At 47.0% G+C, this 23,741-nt stretch overlaps 1 pseudogene; it reads left to right on the forward strand.

Moving 5' to 3' along the window:
- The first annotated feature begins 20,392 nt into the window (after positions 1-20,392).
- LOC147965587 (uncharacterized) lies at positions 20,393-20,898 on the forward strand (annotated as a pseudogene).
- Positions 20,899-23,741: the final 2,843 nt, after the last annotated feature.

The following is a 23,741-nucleotide window of genomic DNA, read 5'->3' on the forward strand; positions in this document are numbered from 1 at the left end:
AACAATCCCTTATTGCTTTACGATATGAGACAGGAGGTATACCTAAGTATTTTGGGTGTCCTATGAAGATGCATTTATCCGCTTTGGGTTCGAGCTTATCAACCTGAAACTTTTTCACATAAGCGTCGCAGCCCCAAACTTTTAAGAAATGACAGCTTAGGTTTCTCTAAACCATAGTTCATACGGTGTCATCTCATCGGAATTACGTGGTGCCCTATTTAAAATGAATGTGGTTGTCTTTAATGCTTTAACCCATAAACTATTGTGGTAATTCGATAAGAGACATCATGGTATGCATCATATCCAATAGGGTGCAGTTATGATGTTCGGACACACCATCACACTATGGTGTTCCAGGCTGTATTAGTTGTGAAACAATTTCCACAATGTCTTAATTCTGTGCCAAACTCATAATTCAGATATTCATCTCTATGATCATATCATAGATCTTTTATCCTCTTGTCACGACGATCTTTCAACTTCACACTGAAATTACTTGAACCTTTCAATAATTCAGACTCGTGATTCATCAAGTAAATGTACCCAACATCTACTCTAATCATCTGTGAAGTAAGAACATAACGATATCCACTACACGCCTCAGCACTCATTGGACTGCACACATCAAAATGTATTACTTCCAACAATTTTCTTTCTAGTTCCATTTTACTGAAACCGAGGCTTTCAGTCATCTTGCCCATGTGGTATGATTTGCATGCCTCAAGTGATTCAAAATCAAGTGAGTTCAAACGGTCCATTTGCATGGAGTTTCTTCATGCATACACACCAATAGACATGGTTCGCATGTCTCAAACTTTTCAAAAAATGAGTGAGTCCAAAGATCCATCAACATGGAGCTTCTTCATGCGTTTTATACCGATATGACTTACGTGGCTGTGCCACAAGTAGGTGGTACTATCATTACTATCTTTTGGCATGAACATGTGTATCACTACGATCGAGATTCAATAAACCATTCATTTTAGGTGTAAGACCATTGAAGGTATCATTCAAATAAATAGAGTAACCATTATTCTCCTTAAATGAATAACCGTATTGCGATAGACATAATCCAATCATGTCTATGCTCAACACAAAAACCAATCTCGATGGTAGAAGGAGCGTACGATGTTTGATTATATCAACATTGGAAACACTTCCAACACATATCATCAGCTCACCTTTAGCTAGTCTCCGTTTATTCCGTAGCTTTTATTTCGAGTTACTAACACTTAGCAACCGAACCGGTATCTAATACCCTAGTGCTACTAGGAGTACTAGTAAAGTACACATCAACACAATGTATATCCAATATACTTCTATCGACAGCCTTCTCATCTACCAAGTATCTAGGGTAATTCTGCTCCAGTGGTTGTTCCCCTTATTACAGAAGCACTTAGTCTCGGGTTTGGGTTCAACCTTGGGTTTCTTCACTAGAGTAGCAGCTGAATTGCCGTTTCATGAAGTATCCCTTCTTGCCCTTGCCCTTCTTGAAACTAGTGGTTTCACCAACCATCAACAATTGATGCTCCTTCTTGATTTCTACTTTCGCGGTGTCAAACATCGCGAACATCTCAAGGATCATCATATATGTCCCTGATATATCATAGTTCATCACGAAGCTCAAGCAGCTTGGTGGTAATGACTTCGGAGAAACATCACTATCTTATCTGGAAGATCAACTCCCACTTGATTCAAATGATTGTTGTACTCAGACAATCCGAGCACAAGCTCAACAATTGAGCTTTTCTCCTTAGTTTGCAGGTTAAGAAAATCGTCGGAGGTCTTATACCTCTTGACGTGGACACGAGCCTGAAATTCCAATTTCAGCCCTCAAAACATCTCATATGTTTCGTGACGTTTCAAAAACGTCTTTGGTGCCTCAACTCTAAACCGTTTAACTGAACTATCACGTAGTTATCAAAGCATGTATGTCAGATGTTCGCAACATCCACAGACGACGTTCGAGGTTCAGCACACTGAGCGGTGCATTAAGGACATAAGCCTTCTAAGAAGCAATGAGGACAATCCTCAGTTTACGGACCTAGTCTGCATAATTGCTACTATCAACTTTCAACTAATTTTTCTCTAGGAACATAACTAAACAGTAGAACTATAGCGTGAGCTACGACATAATTTGCAAAAACCTTTTGACTATGTTCAGGATAATTAAGTTCATCTTATGAACTCCCACTTAGATAGACATCCCTCTAGTCATCTAAGTGATTACATGATCCAAGTGAACTAGGTCATGTCCGATCATCACGTGACACGGACTAGTCAACGTCGGTGAACATCTTCATGTTGATCGTATCTTCTATACGACTCATGCTCGACCTTTCGGTCTTCTGTGTTCCGAGGCCATGTCTATGCACATGCTAGGCTCGTCAAGTCAACCTAAGTGTATTGCGTGTGTAAATCTGTCTTACACCCGTTGTATGTGAACGTAAGGATCTATCACACCCGATCATCACGTGGTGCTTCGAAACGACGAACTGTAGCAACGGTGCACAGTTAGGGGGAACACTTTCTTGAAATTATTATGAGGGATCATCTTATTTACTACCGTTGTTCTAAGAAAATAAGATGTATAAACATGATAAACATCATATGCAATCAAATAATAGTGACATGATATGGCCAATATCATATAGCTCCTTTGATCTCCATCTTGGGGCTCCATGATCATCTTGTCACCGGCATGACACCATGATCTCCATCATCATGATCTCCATCATCGTGTCTTCTTGAAGTTGTCTCGTCATCGACATGCAAGTCGTGATTCCCTTGACAAGAACATGATCAATCTCATACATCACATATATCATTCATCACATCCTTTTAGCCATATCACATCACACAGCATACCCTGCAAAAACAAGTTAGACGTCCTCTAATTGTTGTTTGCATGTTTTACGTGGCTGCTATGGGTTTCTAGCAAGAACGTTTCTTACCTACGCAAAGACCACAACGTGATATGCCAATTGCTATTTACCCTTCATAAGGACCCTGTTCATCGAATCCGATCCGACTAAAGTAGGAGAGACAGACACCTGCCAGCCACCTTATGCAACTAGTGCATGTTTGTCGGTGGAACCGGTCTCACGTAAGAGTACGTGTAAGGTTGGTCCAGGCCGCTTCATCCCACGATGCCGCCGAATCAAGATAAGACTAGTAACGGCAAGTAAATTGAACAAAATCAACGCCCACAACTACTTTGTGTTCTACTCGTGCATAGAATCTACGCAATAGACCTAGCTCATGATGCCACTGTTGGGGAACGTAGCAGAAATTCAAAATTTTCCTACGTGTCACCAAGATCTATCTATGGAGAGACCAGCAACGAGGGGAAGAAGAGTGCATCTACATACCTTTGTAGATCGATAAGCGGAAGCGTTCAAGAGAACGGGGTTGATGGAGTCGTACTCGTCGTGATTCAAATCACCGATGATCAAGTGCAGAACGGACGGCACCTCCGCGTTCAACACACGTACAGCCCGGTGACATCTCCCATGCCTTGATCCAGCAAGGAGAGAGGGAGAGGTTGATGGAGATCCAGCAGCACGACGGCGTGGTGGAAGTAGCGGGATTCCAACAAGGCTTCGCAAAGCGCTGCGGGAGGAGGTAGATGTGTCACGGGAGGGAGAGGGAGGCGCCAGGCCTTAGATTGGTTTGCTCCTCCTTTTCCCCACTATATATAGGGCCAAGGGAGAGGGGGAGGCGCAGCCCTTGCCCCTTCCTCCAAGGAAGGGTGCGGCCAAGGGTGGGGAGGAGTCCATCCTCCCCAAGGCACCTCGGAGGTGCCTTCCCCTTTTAGGACTCTCCTCTTTTTCCCATCTCTTGGCGCATGGGCCTCTTGGGGCTGGTGCCCTTGGCCCATATAGGCCAAGGCACACCCCCTATAGCCCATGTGGCCCCCCGGGGCAGGTGGCCCCACCCGGTGGACCCCCGGGACCCTTCCGGTGGTCCCGGTACAATACCGATGACCCCGAAACTTGTCCCGATGGCCGAAATAGCACTTCCTATATATAATTCTTTACCTCCGGACCATTCCGGAACTCCTCGTGACGTCCGGGATCTCATCCGGGACTCCGAACAACATTCGGGTTACCGCATACTAATATCTCTACAACCCTAGCGTCACCGAACCTTAAGTGTGTAGACCCTACGGGTTCGGGAGACATGCAGACATGACCGAGACGTTCTCCGGTCAATAACCAACAGCGGGATCTGGATACCCATGATGGCTCCCACATGTTCCACGATGTTCTCATCGGATGAACCACGATGTCAAGGACTTAATCAATCCCGTATTCAATTCCCTTTGTCTATCGGTATGTTACTTGCCCGAGATTCGATCGTCGGAATCCAATACCTAGTTCAATCTCGTTACCGGCAAGTCTCTTTACTCGTTCCGTAACACATCATCCCGTGATCAACTCTTTGGTCACATTGCGCATATGATGATGTCCTACCGAGTGGGCCCAGAGATACCTCTCCGCTTACACGGAGTGACAAATCCCAGTCTCGATTCGTGCCAACCCAACAGACACTTTCGGAGATACCTGTAATGCACCTTTATAGTCACCCAGTTACGTTGTGACGTTTGATACACCCAAAGCATTCCTACGGTATCCGGGAGTTGCACAATCTCATGGTCTAAGGAAATGATACTTGACATTAGAAAAGCTATAGCATATGAACTACACGATCTAGTGCTATGCTTAGGATTAGGTCTTGTCCATCACATCATTCTCCTAATGATGTGATCCCGTTATCAACGACATCCAATGTCCATGGTCAGGAAACCGTAACCATCTATTGATCAACGAGCTAGTCAACTAGAGGCTTACTAGGGACATGGTGTTGTCTATGTATCCACACATGTATCTGAGTTTCCTATCAATACAGTTATAGCATGGATAATAAACGATTATCATGAACAAGGAAATATAATAATAATAATCAATTTATTATTGCCTCTAGGGCATATTTCCAACACACATGTCAACGAAACATGGTGTGTAATTTCTCGTGCAAAATGCGATCTGGCCGCGTTGGCCCGAGGTGCCGCATTAGTTATCGACCTTTATTTTTTTAATGGTGTGCTGATCAGTTTTGAAGCACGACTAACTGGTACTGTACGCAGAGAAAATATAAACTACTCTACCACTACCCCACCTCCAGTACAAGTAGTATAAAAAAGATATATATAGGCTGGAGCTTCAGCGCTTTCTTGCTAAGGGCTGCCCACTTGCTTCTCACACTACCACCCTCTCTCCAGATCTAAAAAAGACAGGCTCTCTCTCCCTCCTCACCGGTGGTCACAGATCCGCCGGGGAAGAAAAGGACGTGCAGCGTTCACGCACTCGTCGTCAGCGAGCGAGGTCACGCACTGACGACAAGGCCGTCCTCTCAGACCTAGCACCCGCGCGGGATGGCCTCCGTCCCCAAGCTCGCTGCCGTAGTGTGTGCGGAGAATGACGACCACGAGCGAAGCCACTTCCCGCCGACCCTCAGGTATGCTACCTCTTTTCGAGCCATAACCTTGTTCTATTGCCCCATCTGCTACGTCGTTGCATGTGGATCTTTTTCCACTCCACCATCTTCCCAATTTGCTATCCTCTACTCTGCTGGCCACGCAGACGAAAACCATAATTTGCACTATTAAAGGAAACCCTACTTCATGCAGACTAATCCATGTCTGGGTTGAATAAGGAAAGGAAGGGAGACTGTACTGTCCAAGAGAGTAGGCATCGAACCCGCATCTAGGTTGAAAAGGGGAAAATCAGTAGCTAAGGAACGAGTCTCGTGTCTCTTGGTTGAAGAAGGGTAGAAAGGCATGACAACGCAATAGAGAATGACCAGGTCGATCGGTTTGTTGCCCTCGCATAGGACAAAGGTGGCTAAAGAGAACAAAAATGGGACCGTAACCCACATATACTGCCTAGATATTTGTTGCTCTGGGCAACCATACCTCCCTCACCACTCTGCGTCCGTGGAGGTACATCGTACTAGTGCCTCCCATGCTCTTATTGCCACTTTTTTTGCTGTTAGTATAATGCCAGCAGTCAAGTCAAGCAATGCTTCTGCTAAAGTGATGCCACATTTAACTAATGTCGCTCTCAGTCTAATGCCACCCATAAATTTAAGCAATGCCATTTAATGTCACTGGATTATTTCAGGGTTAGCTATTGATTGTCGATGTATTAAAGATTTTTCAGCTATAAGGCATTCTAATGTTGTTGCACAGCCGGTATACCAACGATGAAACTTGTTACTCCCATCAGATTTTTGCACTGTTAATGCTTATAGATTACATACCTCACTTTCATGAGATAAGTTAATTTTTTTGTACAATGTCACCAAAATGCCAAGGCGCTGATGTCATTTTATTTTGGCTAAACTGCACATACAATTATGAAGACAAGAGGAAAGGTCAAGAGTGGGCACCTCCTCCTCCGGTTGTTCTCTTGAGGAGGTCTGTATGTTTGTCTCTAATGCCTGTCGACTACATACCTGACATCATGATGTAATGTTAAGTCATTTCCTTTTGTACAGTGTCACTGAATTGTCAAGGCGGTGATGGCATTTTATTTTAGTAGAACTGCACAAAATTTGCTTAAAAGAAGAGGAAAGGTCAGGAATGGCTCACTTTTCTAGAAAAAACTATGTATGCCTTCCTCACATCAGCCGCTATTGCTTTATTTATTCCTTCAAACAGGTGGTTAGAAACAGTCTTGCTACCTTTTCCCATTAAGAAATTGGAATGCTTATATTTGTGAGTCTATGCTTCAACTAGTGCCACTTCTAGAGTAATCACACTTTCAATATCTATGCAAACAGGGATGCTCGATTTTAGTGGAACTGCACGAAAAGTCCAACTGGTTCAACATTAGGAGCATGTTTTTTCCCAACCTTTATATCCAATTGGTGGCACTATGAGTTGTTCATTACGAAGGTACATGGTTTGCTACTATCTTGCTACTCTTTTTGTACTGTCATTAGATAGTAATACTAGTGGTTTGCATGTGAATTTACTGGTAGGGCGGACCTACATTGGAGGTGCAGGACAGGATTCAATGATTGGATGCTCAATTTCGGTTGTATCGATTTCACCTCTTCCATCACTGCGAACATGGATATCCTTGGTCTGATGAAGAATAGGCGCTATATTTCTGCTCTAAACTAGCAAATCAATTCAGTATGAAATTGTCCAGGGAAAAACATAATTGTATCAGATTGTCCAGTGCAGAACATGACAGATGCTAAGCGGAAGAGACATGTTTAAACCGAAAATACAAGGTGTGGTATATGTTTACTAGCTGCTTGATATTTGTGCAGACAGAGATGTCTGCCTGTTGCTATTTGGCAAACCAACAAAGTGCCCGCAATTTTGGTTGAACTGCACAAGAGAATAGTATAGTCACTGCATGCAGTGCCATTTGAAAATAGACACGGAAAGATTGGATAGTCACTTCATGGACTGCAGAGAAGTAGTACTGTACTATTTATTGGCCAACACTAGGTGCTTCATTGCTTTGGTCTGATTATACAATGGGCATCATTTTGCCTAAGTTAAAGTTTGTATTCCGAAAATAGTCTCGCCGTGTGATCGAGAGAAGACCAAATCATATTGCAGTGGATGTTCCTCCATCATGTCTGGTTCATTCTCATGGTTCCAGCTGTTGGTGAAACCACTTACGTTTGCAAGAGGAATTGTAGACTTCACAAACAAATTTGTATTTCAGTCTGTACTGAATGTTGGCCAAGAGAAGCATCCATGTTAGTAGGAAGAACATACGTTTTTTCTAGATCTTTTCTTTTGGAGCTACATATTTGTATATGATCTGTGAGTCATTGAGATGCATTAACATGTTGATCTTATGTATGGGAATCGTACTAGTTAGTCTTAGTTGCGACGCAAGATCCGAAGTGGCTGATCTTTGCTTTTGGAGCTACATATTTGTATATGATCCGTGAATCATTGAGATGCATTAACAGTTACTTATTTCTGTTCGCTCAGTGTTTACAAGTTACTGATCGATCACTAGCTAGCCTACAAATGCGCTCCTGGCAGTTTTATTTGCGACGCAAGATGCGAAGTGGCAGTTTTTTGAATAAAAATGCCTACCTATGAAGAAACTGACAAGCTACACTATCGATCCTACATGGATAAAAATGCCTACCTCTAAAGAAACTGACAAGCTACACTATCGATCCTACACGGATAAATAGCGGATCACGCACATACTACCTCCTTTCCGGTTTGCAGGGCTCAATTCAAGAAACGACCTACTCGATCCTACACGAATAAATAGCGGATCACGCACGTACTAGTACCTCCTTTCCGGTTTGCAGGGCTTAATTCAAACCTCTCACCAACCAAGGTACTCCCTCCGTCCGAGCTTATTAGTCCCGTGAGCAAAGTAGCAAGACCAAGGCATGGCAATAATTAACGGCATGCAGAAGTTTAAGCCTAATAAATTCCAGCGATTTAAGTGGCTGCATGCATGCCCTCGGCATGCAGAAGTTTAAGCCTAATTAATTCCAGCGATTTAAGTGGCTGCATGCTGCTTCGCGTACTGCCTGCGAGCGATTCTGAGTGCCTGCATGCAGCCGGCCGTAATTAAGGCAGCTAACTGATGCGAAAAAATATACGCTTTAAATCCGTGGAATCATTATTGACAAGGAGGGAGATGATTCGAGTGCACTCGTTTCACCTCCATGCCGGCGTGCGACCCAGATGGGACGGGACGGCACAGTCATAATTTCAGTTTCTCTAGTTTTCCACGGCAAGCTGGCGCGCTAAGCCATTATGCATTGAATTCCGATGACCGTCGCACTACCTTCCGATTATAAGTACTGTTTCCCGGCCTTCTCAGGTGCCACCGTGACCCAACTCGCCATATCCTCATAAGCCCCCTGTCGGTGTCAAAACCGACGGATCTTGGGTAGGGGGTCCCGAACTGTGCGTCTAGGCCGGATGGTAACAGGAGGCAAGGAACACGATGTTTTACCCAGGTTCGGGCCCTCTTGATGGAGGTAAAACCCTACGTCCTGCTTGATTAATATTGATGATATGGGTAGTACAAGAGTAGATCTACCACGAGATCAAGGAGGCTAAACCGTAGAAGCTAGCCTATGGTATGATTGTTGTATGATGATGTATCGACTAGCCTGGCCATGGTTTATATAACGCACCAGAGGCCTAGGATAACAAGAGTCCTAGCTGAATACGCCGGTGGGGAGGAGTCCTTGTCTTGATCGCCAAGTCTTGTGGAATATTCCTTGTATGCGGCAGTTGTCCGAACTGGCCCATGAGTATATGGCCATGGGGGTCCTCGGCCCAATCTAATAGATCGGGAGATGACGTGGTGAGTACCCCCTAGTCCAGGACACCGTCAGTAGCCCCCTGAACCGGTCTTCAAGTTAGGGATGCTCCTCGATTCTTCCGAACTGTTCTTCATCTTCGGTTGACGGTCTTGAAAACTGGTTCAACAAATCTACTCATCTTCGATCTTGAGGATCGCCGAAATGCATTCGGCGAGTTTACACGTCGGGTATCCGAGGAGCCCCTTTAAGTTTCTGGCCTTTATCAATGCCTTGTTATTTTTATGCCATCCCTCGGGTTTGAAATTGTTCCCGGGCGGCAGCATCCTCTTTCGTCTGAGCTCCAACGCCGGACTGCATTCGAGGTATCTTTTGCAGCCGAGCACCAATGCCGGACCGCTTCCCAGCTCTAACGCCGGAATGTATCCGAGCTCCAACGCCGGACTATGTATCCGAGCTCCAACGCCGGACTATGTATCCGAGCTCCAACGCCGAACTATATCCGAGGTGTCATATCACCTTGGTTCAAAAAAGTTGAAGGAGTTTTAGCCGAGCTTAATGTCGGAATGCCCTCTATGGAGCCAGCCACTAGCGCCTGAGCTTTATGCCGGACTGCTTCCGAGGTGGTGCACCACCCCGACTGTGGGCCGATTTTTTGTCAATATTTTTTATTATTGCAATTTATTCTCTGCCGAGATATATGGCCAGTAGCCCTCAAGGTGTGTATCGGTCTAAAACCCGAGATGCACCTGAAGGATGACGTAAGACCGCTGATCCCGGTAGCCGCTGAGACTCAGGTTGATTTGCAAAATCGGCCTGAGGATCAAGTCCTAGCTCGGCAGAATACTTCGGGACACAAAAAGCGGCGTGCTTAGTCCTCGAGACTCAGGTTGGGTGCGGCCGACCAACCTGAGGATCAAAATCTCCTCGGCAACTGTATTGCACTTAAAATTTTCTGCATTGAACAGGCAATGTAGTAGCCCCCGAGACAATGGTCGGGTGGCAACACCAGATCAGGGGATCGATGTGCCCCTTTAATATTTGTAAATAATAAGCCCGAAGCCCAGTAGCCCCCGAGCCTTAATGCGGGCACGTGTGGCCGAATTAAGGATCAATATCCATGGTAAAATCACAAATTATGTGTAATGACTCTATGTATCCAAGTACTTTACGTCATTAATGCTCGGATCCGCATTGTACAAAACTTTGTTGACCGACCATCGGCTTCCACCTCCTCAGCCAGTAGCCGAGGAGTGTTTGTCCTACTTTATAAATCCTTTATGAGGGCAAAGATTTACGACAAACAAGGCAATCTGGCCACACGGTTTTATAAACAAAGGTACGCAGAGAGATATGTTATATTATTGTTTAACAGAAGAAATGTCTTCCAAAGAAAATAGTCCCGCTATCGGTTCCTTTCTTTGGGTTGTCATGCTAAGCATGATCATTAAACCTCAGCTCTAATGTAAGAGTAAAATATCGAGGATTTAGTTTGGGAGGCCAGTTAATAGCCCCCGGTAGTGTTCGGCGACAGTCGGGGTCAAGCCGTAAACACTTCGGCCAATGTTATGAGCGGCCCATCATTTAACATAGTCATCGGATCGCTGACCAGTTTACGCTTATTTGTGAAAGTCAGTTTTTGACTTTCTCCACTGAGGTGCTTAAACATGTGAGCTGGAAGCACAATCACAGTGGTTCTCCCTTTGCACGCCTAGCCGAACAAAACGGAACGTAGGAAGCAAGTGCAGGAGCCGGGCAACCCAACTATTGACCGAAGACACAATTCAAAACCGATGCATATATAGCAATATCTGAGAATGTTTTTGCCGAATCCCTAAAGATGTCCGGCGTTGCACTGCGAGACTAATGCTGGAAAAGCACAAATAGTTTAAAAGTGCCAAAAAGCTTGGAAAACCAAGAAACGTCAGTAAAAACATGACGTCCGAACAATATCAAGTGTTCGGTGCCAATCCGAAAGTTGGTCTTAGAAAAAAGAAGTGCTTCTGTCGTGCTTTAACATGATATATCCTATCTCAAGACTTCGAGCGGGTCAGCCTACGGCTTCAACCTCCTATCCCGAGGGCGGAGTACTTCTCATCAGGCCAGTTTAGCAAACTAAACTCTAGCGGCTTTGAGAGAGAAATTAGGCTCCCCGGCTAGTGACCGCACACTCGTGTCAAAAAAAGGAGTGATAAATAATAATAATAATAAAACTTTGCAACGACTAAGAAGAAGAACACTTATTATAAAGCGGCTCAAATAAACTTGAGCCCCCAAGTGACTTGGGTAGAAGAATGATTGCATGTACCGAAGTACTTATATCATATCTATGTTCAACCGAACTTTAAACGCGTCTTAACCGACCATCAGCTTCTCCCTCTTCGGTCAAGGACCAAAAAGTGTTATGTACTCCATCGGTCGAGAATATCGATGGTGTTTCCAATAACCAGGCAATCAGGCCATAAGGCTGTAACAGACAAAGCGCGCTCGGGGAACTTATGCTATATTACCGTGAAGTGTAAGAAGCATCTTCGAAGAAAATAGTACCCCCACCGATACCTTTCTTCGGTGCTCATTGTTATTATGAGACTTGTGCAATAGATTTTTTGTACTCATGAGTTCCGTTGTGTGCCGACCATCATTGAAAACTATAAGAGCGCTAGCTTTCGACTTCACCCAGTCTGAGGTCCGGCTCGGGTGACCCTGATCGTGACAATCGCAGAGGTGCTCCCTTTAATCCCTAGCCGAACAATCGGGAACATAGGGGTAAACACAGGAGCGAGGCAACCCAGCTTGCAAATCGCTTAAGTCAATATGGTGCATATTGTGGCGTAATACACGAACAAGGAACGAAGCCATACAAGTATAATCATATGCAAGAGGAAAAAGCTTCATGAAGGAAGCCCCCAAGTAAACGGGGTATTTGAATTTGTGCGTCACAAACAAAGTTTGGACAAGGGAAAAAATTTACAAGCAACTTTTTTCCAAAAAAGTATAATGCTTGGTCGAGCCGAACATAAGTTAAAAATTTAAAACTTTGAGCATGAAGGCAACTTAGCTGGTTAATGTGTTCGGTATTGATGACGCGGTCCGAGCTTGATGCGGGACAAGGTGCCATCCCCCAAGCCGGTCCTGAGGTGGCGGAGCAAAGAGCTTGGCACTCCGAAGTGGTGACATAGCACGGTCAATGCAGGCCGGCAGAGTGATGCTGAAGTCCCCGGCATGGGGTAATGAAGTGTTGACGAAGCCCCCCGTCCAGCCGAGGTGACGCCAAAGGATATAGTCCGGCTAGATCATTTTCCTGTGCCACATAAAATAGTGCAAACCGGAGATAATAGTAATAATAAAAAAATCATTGCATAATCAATAATTTATGCAAAGTGAGTAATAAAAGAAATATGGCCTGGCGCCGAAGTCAATGTCGATGCAGGGCATCGGCGTGATGCGGTAAGGGCGTGGCAAAGCCTGAATTCACAGGTCGGTCCGAGTTCCGGATGCGGCATTCGCCGGACTATGTACGGAGACTGACCGGACCACCATGCGACCATTGTTAATGTGGCCACCATTTGATAGACATGTGTATATATGATGGACAAACCAGAGTAATAATTCCTTGGGGAAAAATTGAACCCAAACAAGCAAAAAATACTAGGATTAATAGCACCTGGTTTATTTGTTGTAGCAATCCGAAGGAAGGTGATTCCCAAAATTGGGACTCGATCCGCACACCCGTTACCGGAGTAGGTTGATGAAGAGATGATGATTTATTCTTTGCGATGCCGAACTGTTGTTCAGCTTGCCGAGGTGATGATCCGAAGAAGTTGAGCTCGGCTCAATAAAGTAACGACGTGTCTAGCGCAGGTCGGCAGCCGTGGAGCAATATTGCCAGACTGGTTTGACACCAGCATTATATTGAAGATCATCTTCAAAAGATTTTAAAGTTAGTGGGATGTGTTCGGGAACAAAACAAAATACCCCATACAAAACTTCCTTCAAAAAGGATGTCCGAAATCCCGTTCATAAAAAAGACAAACTCGGGTCGGATTCGTTTTCGCGCAGAAAACAGATCCGAAAAGTGATGCACTAAACGGAAGGTTCCCAGAGTTTGGACGGTCGGATCAAGTTGAAATTCGGAGGGGTGGTAGATATAGGAATTCCGCAGCCGATCAACGGTTGGATCTTCCCAAGGACGTCCGAGCTAGAAGCTGGACACCACACCCTAAACTCGTCCAGATTCCCATCCAGATTTGACAGGGCTCCGGTATATCGCGGATTGCCAGGAACTCGACGAAATTTTCCAGGGTTGTTGTAGACCCAATTCCGCACAATCCCACCAAGGCAATCATTAAAACGACACTTGAGGAGGCGGTGGCGACGGATACAAGTTCGCTGTCCAGAAAAACAGCACGGTTGCCCGAGGGCAATGTTGACGTTGAGCCCCTGAGATCTCTGGATGATTCCTCCATGATCTTGATAGAGATCGGAGTTGACGTTGATGAAGGCCCTCATCCGAACATGATGATCGGAGATAGGGCGCAGTCCTTGGTCGAACCAAGGTGACCAGTCGAGCTAGTGACGAAGATGCCGAAGTCGCAGTTGTTCTGCAGGTGAGCCATCGACCTTTTGCCGAACACACATCGGAACTCTCAATGAAAGCACCAATGTCGGTGTCAAAACCGGCGGATCTCAGGTAGGGGGTCCCGAACTGTGCGTCTAGGCCGGATGGTAACAAGAGGCAAGGAACACGATGTTTTACCCAGGTTCGGGCCCTCTTGATGAAGGTAAAACCCTACGTCCTGCTTGATTAATATTGATGATATGGGTAGTACAAGAGTAGATCTACCACAAGATCAAGGAGGCTAAACCCTAGAAGCTAGCCTATGGTATGATTGTTGTATGATGATGTATCGACTAGCCTGGCCTTGGTTTATATAATGCACCAGAGGCCTAGGATAACAAGAGTCCTAGCCGAATACGCCGGTGCGAAGGAGTCCTTGTCTTGATCGCCAAGTCTTGTGGAATATTCCTTGTATGCGGCAGCTGTCCGAACTGGCCCATGAGTATATGGCCATGGGGGTCCTCGGCCCAATCTGATAGATCGGGAGATGACGTGGTGAGTACCCCCTAGTCCAGGACACCATCACCCCCACCGGCCCGACATCGCTCGCCACGTCCGCCATGCCCCCGCCCGTCCATAGTAGGCGACGTCGGAGGCGGTCACCGCCGGAACTAGTGTTCGGGTTTTCACCGGAAGGCAGATGGAGGGAGGAGGCATTCTATCTGTCTTTAGATGGCAATGCGGAGATCGAGGAGTTGTTGGAGCATGACCGCATGGCGGAGGAGCAGCGCCTCGCCGATTTGTGCCGCCAGCGGGACATGGAGCAGCAGCGCGCCGACGCTCTGAGTCGTGAGCAGAGCGCCCGCAACTGGGTCGACTACGTGGAGGTCGGCGCCCGGCAAATAGCCCTGGAGGCTGTCGGGCACGCACGCATTCACGACGCTGATTTTTACTACCAGCTCATCAAGTGGGTTTTCTGCTTGGAAGTCGAAGCTTCGGTGGACCACGCCGGCATGGAAAGGGCCAACGCGTGCGAGCAACGCGCCCTATCGCACCTCTGGCAAGTCCGAGGTGAGGCGGAGGAAGCCGGTGCCGGCGTTTAGCATGGACAGCAGATGGCGGCCGGCATCGTCTAGTTAGCTAAGAGTAAGTTAGTACTTGTACGCTACTAGAGTGTTACTAGGAGTAGATAGTTCACTTGGCTATGATGGTTGTCAACGTGGAAGTTCAGTACTCTATATGTGGATCAGACATGTTACTTTGCTCTGAATGTTGAACTTTCCGTTTGAACGTATGGAATGGGCTGTTATTTTTTTAAATGGGTTGTATTTGTCCTCCACGGTTTAGAATCTGACTTGTGGGCCTAGCAAGTTGACGCGTACACAATAAGGAGATGATTGTACGTGGAGAGGATCACAGCAGGGACCCGCCAAGGTCATGGTAGTACGCAAGCAAGTGCCTCCTTATTTCAAGCCAATAAAAAAATGGCTCCTCCTAGTGGATTTCTGACATCTGGGTCCCATGCCATTGTCAACGTAGTCAATAAATGAGAGAATTGCACAACAAGCCGCTGACACCAGGGACCCAGCAGCTCGCCCAATTATTATTATTTTGGGTTAATTTGATAAATGCCACTCCAAATCTGGTGTATCCGAGAAATGCCACTGCAATTTCCAAACTTTGAAAAATGCCATTTCATGCCATTTCTAGTGGCATTTTTCGAAGTCTGGAGTGGCGTTTTTCAAATTAGCAAACTGCAGTGGCGTTTTCCAAAGTTTGCAAAAATTGCAGTGGCATTTTTCAAAATTTGGAAATTGCAGTGGCATTTTTATGAATCGCCATAATTTGAGTGGCATTTATCTAATTTGTTTTTGAGACGGAAGCAGGGTGTCAACTGGGCTATGCGAGACACTCTAGCCTGTCTAGACAGCTTTTTCTTTTATGTTTACCACAGACCAGCCCAGTAGTTTTTTTTCTTTCTGAAAATGGTTAGCCCAGTTTTTTGTGATTTGTCAAGTAAGTCGTTTTATCAGGCCTATTGGGCTGCAAATCTTTCAAGACGAGGAAAGTGGCCTATCAGTAATGAGAAATGGGCTGTACATTTTTAAAACACATCAAACCGGCAATTATTTTCAAATATATTTTTTTTCATTTCGAGATTTTAAATTGCATTGATTTTTATGCGTGGACAATTTATTGGATTTTATATTGATATACATTTATTTTTAAAATCAGTCTGAATGTGACTCAAAATTTCGGGATTAAAAACAGTTCAGACCGCACCGACATATGCAAAATTTCGTATAATTTTTTAACCGTGGCCATAATATGGGCTGTAATGCTAACATAAAGAATATGGGCTCCAAAAAAACCCGTAAGAATTAGAAAATGGGCTGTAAATTATTTGAAATAATGGCAGATGGGTTGTATGTTGTTTTCCACATATTTGAGGCTATTCACAGATGGCCTGTATACTGTTGGATGTCCATCCAACGGCCGTCGTGCTTCTTCAATCTCTGCTCTTCCTCCTCCGGCCGCTCAAACAAGCGCCGGCGGGACTGCCTGCTCCCTCCTCCCCGTGGCCGGCTGTGCTGCCGCGCAGGACTCACCGCCCCACCGTACTCCCATCGCTGGCCTAGCCATCCCTCTACTCACCCACACCTGCTGTTATTCTCCGGCGACGGCAGACGAACCAGTAAACCCTCGTACAGTCATACTCCCCTCCGCGTGGGAAACAAAAACAACGGCCGAGTCTTCCCTGCCTCCCTGTCGTTCCCTTCCTAGGCCTCGTCGTCGTCCACTGCACTGGTGCTCTCGGCGTGGCATGGTCGGCGTGGTCAACGACCGACATGCATCTGAAGTGGACTGTACGTGGAGAGGCTGACAGCTGGGTCCATGGCCGCACGCAAGGAAATGCCTCCTTATTACGCGCAAAATAATGATTTCCTCCACCTGACATCTAGGACCCACCGAAATGGCCTCTGTATTTCGCAAAAAAACGTTACCGCCGCTGACAGCTCGGACCCACCAGCTATATCTTCGCACGCAAGGAAGTGCCTCCTTATTATGCACAAAAAAATGAATACTCCCCCTGCTAGCTGGGACCCAGTATAGTGGGCCTACTAAGTTGACGGGGATGAAGGGCTTTGTCAACTTAGTCAATATGCACGATTCTAGCTCGACTGACCGTATGATGTCCATCCAACGGCCGTAGTGCTTCTTCAACCTCTGGTCTTCTTGCTCCAGCCGCCCAAACCAGCGCCGGTCGTGCCGCCTGCTCCTGCCTCCCGTGGCCGGCTGTGCTTCCGCGGAGGCCTCACCGCCCCTATACTACTCCCACCGTTGGCCAGGCCATCCCTCCACTCCACTCACCCACACCCCCTGTTATTCTGTGGCGACGGCAGCGCAGCCGAACCAGTGAACCCCCGTACTCCTCTCCGCGTGGGCATCCACTGCCGCTTCTTCCCCGGCTCCGCGTTGTCCCCTTCCTAGCCTCGCCGTCGTCCACCGCCGTGGTGCTGTCGGCGCGCCATGGTCAATGTGGTCAATGACCGAATTCCATCGGAAGAATACTGTACGTGGAGAGGCTGACAGCTGGGTCCACGGCAGCCGCAAGGAAGTGCCTCCTTATTATGCGGAAAATAATTATTCCTCCACCTGACAGCAGGGACCCACCAGACGGGCCACCAGTATTTTGCGAAAAAATCGTTTCCCCCTGACTGCTGGGACCCACCGGATGGGCCACCGTATTTCACGAAAAAAAACGTTCCCCCCGCTGTCAGCTCGGACCCACCGGAAGTGCCTCCTTATTACGCACAAAAAAATGAATACTCCCCCGGCTAGCTGGGACCCACCTTGGTGGGAGGCTGACTTGTGGGCCTACTAAGTTGACGGGGACGAAGGGCTTTGTCAACTTAGTCAATATGAATGATTCTAGCTCAAGTGACCGTACGATGTCCATCCAACGGCCGTAGTGCTTCTTCAACCTCTGGTCTTCTTGCTCTAGCCGCCCAAAGCAGTGCCGGTCGTGCCGCATGCTCCTGCCTCCCGTGGCCGGCTGTGTTGCCGCAGAGGCCTCACCGCCCCCTACTATTCCCACCGCTAGCCAGGCCCTGCGGCGACAGCAGCCTCACACCGCAGCCAAACCAGTGAACCCTCGTACTCCTCTCCGCACGCGCGGGGGCTTCCACTGTCGCGGGTTCCCCGGCTCCCCGTCGTCCCCTTCCTAGGCCTCGTCGTCGTCCACCGCCCTGGTGCTCTCGGCGCGGCGTGGTCAACATGGTCAAGGAACGACTTCCATCGGACGTGGACTGTACGTGGAGAGGCTGACAGCTGGGTCCACGGCCGCAGCAAGGAAGTGCCTCCTTATTACGTGCAAAATAATTATTCCTCCACCTGACAGCGGGGACCCTCCGGACGGGCCACCATATTTCGCCCCCCTGACTGTTGGGACCCACCAGCTACATCTTCGCAGGCAAGGAAGTGCCTGATAGTCGGGACCCACCTGGTCGAAGCGTATGTAGCATTGTCATTCTGGTCGCGAACGTGTACGTACATATATACTGGTGGATGTAGAGGCGCGCATGTGTCATAGTAGAGGCGGCCAGGTGCAAGAAAGAAAATACGGCCACGTATGTGTACATACAGGCGGGGTCTCGAACGCCTACTCGCGCATACGTACGGCGAGGGATCGTGTACATGGCTGGGTCGGAACGGAGAAACATCGTCGTCGTCATGTTCATGGGGAGGCAATGGAATGTGTGGTCATGTTCATCGGGAGGGCTTGGACGGAAGAGGCAATGAAAACGAGGCCTGGCGTACCGCACAACGGAGGAAACGGACCTCCTACGGTCGAAACGGGGGTCCTGTTGATCGGGAGGGGTGTGGCGTACCGCAAAACGGAGGAAACGGACCTCCTACGGTCGAAACGGGGGTCCTGTTGATCGGGAGGGGTGTGGCATACCGCAAAACGGAGGAAACTGACTTGTGTTGGAGCGCTACGGTCGAAACGGGGGTCCTGTTCATCGGGAGGGGTGTGGCGTACCGCAAAACGGGACTCCACAGGATACTGTTCATCTCCACCATCGACCCCCTCCAGCCTCCACGAGCTACTGTTCATCCACCGTCGACCTCCTCCAGCCTCCACGGGCTCCTGTTCATCCAGCCTCCACCGCGTGCTACTCCACCGGCTACTATTCAACCACCCCTCCACCGTCTACTGTTCATCCAGCCCTCCACACCACGGGGTCCTGTTCAACCACCCCTCCACGGGCACCCCTCCACCGTCTACTGTTCATCCTGCCCTCCACACCACGGGGTCATGTTCATCCACCCCTCCACGGGCACCCCTCCATCGTCTACTGTTCATCCAGCCCTCCACCACACCACGGGGTCATGTTCATCCAGAGGCAACGCCACCGCTCACTGTTCATCCAACCCCCCCCCCCCCCGCAACGCTCACTGTTCATCCCATCGATCAGCTTCAGTTAGCAGCAGTAGCCAAGGAATCGCTCGATCGGGTTCAGTTAACAGCCATCGATCGATCGCTCGGGTTCAGTAATGCGTAGCCTGCAGTGCAATCGCTCGGGTTCAGTTAGAGCCCAACGCCTCGCTCGGGTTCAGTTAGAGCCAACGCCTCGCACACATGCGCGTACGTGTACGAGAGAAATGCGCATCGCTCGGCCCCCGACCTCCCACCGTAACCGGGAACTCCCCGAAATTTTCCTCCCCCTCGCTTCTACCATGGTTTTTTCCGTCATGGACGGCCCAAAGAATGTCATGCAGCTGCGTCTCCGGCCCGCCCAGGACGAAAAGCCCATTTTCTGTCATGATTTTTTGTCATAGAAGTAGGAGCCCACCACATCTATGATGATACCAGGTTTTGTCATAATTATCGTCATAGAAGTGTCATATGTATGACATAAATTTTTTTCGTTCGGCCCAAAATGTCACGGGTGTGTCTTTTTTTGTAGTGCCACCATCTACACCGCGTTGTGGTCATACCCCCAGCGACACCAACATCCTAGTCCATAACGCTACAGCACACTGGTCTTGAGGAGCCCTGCTGTTATTCCTGTACTTGGCACATCTTACCCTTTGTCCAGCGTCGCTGGAGTCTGCCTGATTCATGGCCCATCACAGGATGTCCACTGACATTGGGCCCTTCACTAGGCCAGGAATCAGTGTCTTCAGCTCCTCTGTCGTAGCCTTCTTTACCACAACGTCGATCTCCTTGTGCATGTCTTCGATGCTGATGAAGTTCGAGCACACTTCCATGGTGTTCTCGAATTCGTGTGATCACTGAGTGAGCACTCGAGGAAGAAAGACTTCCATCCAATGCCCCAGGGGAAGGGGTTGGGGTTGGAGTTCATGGCAATGGAGAGGTGGAAGAGGAGAGGCAGAGAGGGTTTGAGTGCGGTGATGGGTAAGTAGGGTGGGTAAATATAGGAGTGATAGACCGATAGGAATGAATGTTGATCTTTGAACTTCCAGCTGTTCATAATGCATATCAACACGGCGGGTATTCCGCCATTGGACAAGGGTAAGGAGGTCGTGCCGCCATTGGACAAGGGCAAGGAGGTCGTGCCGCCGTTGGAGGATGACGTGGTGGTGCAGGATCCCCGGTGGCAAGCGAAGGAACTATGGGCACTACCATGAGGAGGCAGGACCAACCCACTTATGCAAGGTGATCCTTACTCCAAAACTAGGGAGTCTTCCTTTGCCTTTGTACTTCACAAAGAACTTCCCCGTCGTCCCTACGGAGTTCAGGCTCAAGACGAACACCATCTGTGCATGGAGGGTCACGGTCAGGGTGATCGATGACACGGTCACTCTTGATCAGGGTTGTGCCCCCTTCACCGTTGTTCACCAGATCAGGATCAGGAACATGGTGACCTTCAAGTTGCTGACTCCTGACACCCTGAAAGGTGATCGTCTTCAACGATGATGGTGTGGAGGTGGTCACCAAGTGCAAGAAGTACGATGACTCCTTCGCCGTGACCGCCTAGAGAGCTCATGTTGCCCATTGCCTATTGCTTGTGAAGTTTTAAGACTATTCTATGGTGCGGTTTGGTTTAAAACTTATCCTGATGTTGAACTTGTTCTAATGTGTGGTTAATACTTTTATGTGTGCCTCTATTTGTTCTACTTGCTCTACTTTTGTTGTTAGCTATCTATGTGTACCTCTGGTAACCTCACCACAACACCGAGGAGGGTTACCAGACAATTTTCCTGTATGCAACCAAACAACCGTACTTGTGTTTCCCTCGAAACAAGTCCACAACCAAACAGGTTGCCTTTTCTTTCGGCACATGCAGGCTAGAGGGGGTGCAGACAACCAATCAACACACATATGTTACTTTTGCATGCATTTTCCCTATCAAGCCCGACTGGGACAAGTATGCAAAGTGCCTAAAAAGATGCATGTAACCAAATGCACCCTAGATGACCAAATATTATGTTTATTTTGAGAGTCGGCGGTGTTGGAGCTGCCCTCGAATCTTAATCAGTGAAGTGAAGGAGAGAGCAGTAAGGCTGGCCATAGTGGTGGTATCTTAGCCGGTACTCCCTCTATCCATCTATATAGGTGCGTTTTTCACGGAGGTGGATTTGGAGCACACAACGACGACGCCCTCCGAAATCACGGCCTATCGTCTGACCCCTGGGGATTCGCGTCACTTTAGCCGAACTGATTTTTTAAGCGTGAACACACGACCAAGTTGTATAGTTTAGCAGTGTGTACATGTCCTTTGACATTTAATATAGTTGACACTTAATGGTATATTTGTGTAGCGTGGTGGGGTAGCATACTAAATTGGACAGCAAACATTTATATACATTGACGGGGTCGGAGACTCGAACATGTCTCCTTCATGGGCAAATGCTAGAACAGTGTATGTAGGTCTTAGCTATAGGTCGGATTTTGTTTTTTACCGTGGTAGAAATGTCGTGTATGGAGTAGCTGTTCCAAGACATTTAGATAATAATTGTATGGGTCAATTATATAATAATTTGCCACTGTCGCCCCAAATTGGCCATGAGTCGGAAATAACAAGGGGAGCTTGAAATGCCAATTAGAACCATGTAAGAAGGAAATAGAGAGTAGCTGAGGAACAGCTGAGCTGAGAATCAAACAACTTGGGGGAGATATGTTGTGGTGAAGAAGATGGCCGGTTTTATGAACAGGCGGTCGGAGGAAGATGACCGTTCCCATAAACAACATGGTGTCGTTGGGGAGGAAGATCGGTGAGCGTGTGCATTTAATTGTAGCGGGTGGTTGAGAGTTGGAGGTAGAGGCCGGATCAACCCCACTTGAACAGGAACTATCTGACGAGGGTACAAAATGCGTGGACTCCACTTCTTCTATACCGCACAGTGTAAAACATAATGCAATTCTGCAAAATAGAGAATACAATGCATCTATTATAGTCGGTTCGGATTCCAATGTGACTGGATGCGCGGGATTATAGAGGGCGTCGTCGCCGTGTGCTCCTATGCAATTTCACGTTTTTCACAGCTAACTTTGACCATAATATATGACATGCAGGTTACATAAATCATACTATCAAATTCGTACGTGAAAGGAGATTCCAATGATATAGTTTTCACATTATACATCTTATATATTATTAATCTTATCAAGAGTCAAAGGTTATCTCAAAAAACGTATTAGGCCATATATATATGGACGGAGGGAGTATCATGCACTCGAGACTAACAAACACGATGATATGCAGACAATTAAAGAAGTGAGAGATGGAATAACATAGGTAGATACCGTATCATATGGGTGGAGGGAGTACTATGTGTCATGCATGGTAGTCCCTCCGTTCCTAAATATAAGTCTTTTTAGACTTTCAAATGGACTACAACATACAGATGTATGTGGAGACATTTTAGAGTATGGATTCACTCATTTTGCTCCGTATGTAGTCACTTGTTGAAATGTCTAAAAAGACTTATATTTAGGAATGGAGGGAGTAATAAATAAGATCATCTATGATACTAATCTAAGATAATACTCTCTCCTTTCCGGTTTAGGTTGGTCGGAATGGAAGTATCATAAGTGGTATCATGCATACCAACTAGACTTTTTGGATGATATGTCACACAATTAAATGAGTAAAGAGAGGGTGTGGTATCATATCATGATACCGTATCATATTAAATATTATACTACTTTGTGTCATGCATGTCAATTAATAAGGCAACCTAGGATACTAACTTATGATACTATGTATTACAGGTGTAGTATCATACACTAGTATCATATGCATGATACTAGTACACTAGTAGAAAAAGGACCTAATGTGAGACACATTAGTCCCGGTTTGATTTTGATCCAGTACTAATGGTACCATTAATGCCGGTTCGAATGGCTATGCATTAATGTCGGTTCGTGTTGAACCTTTAGTACCGGTCCGTGCCACGAACCGGTACTAAAGGGGTGGTGGCAGGTGGCGTCAGGCCGGGGCCCCACGATCACCTTTAGTACCGGTTCGTGGCACAAACCGGTACTAAAGGGCTAACCTTTAGTACCGGTTCGTGCCATGAATCAGGACTAAAGGGGTCTGACCTATAGTCCCGGTTGGAGACACAGACCGGGACTATAAGGCAATTTCCAAACTCTACCCCCCCCCCCCCCCCCCCCGCGTGTATCGCCATTTCAGTTTTGAAAAAATCAAAAGAAAATGATGAAAACTTCAAAAAATAAAATCCTTCGAGAGGTAGTTATATTACTACATCTACTAGTTACGAAAATTTGAAAACTTAAATTTGGAGATGTTTTGCAAAAAGTGTAGGGAAAATGTAAAAACGGCTATAACTTTTGCATACGATGTCGGAAAAAAAC

Source organism: Triticum urartu, chromosome 6A (genome assembly GCF_056163025.1).
Source record: "Triticum urartu cultivar PI428250 chromosome 6A, HENAU_Tu73, whole genome shotgun sequence".
Classification (NCBI taxonomy): Eukaryota; Viridiplantae; Streptophyta; class Magnoliopsida; order Poales; family Poaceae; genus Triticum; species Triticum urartu.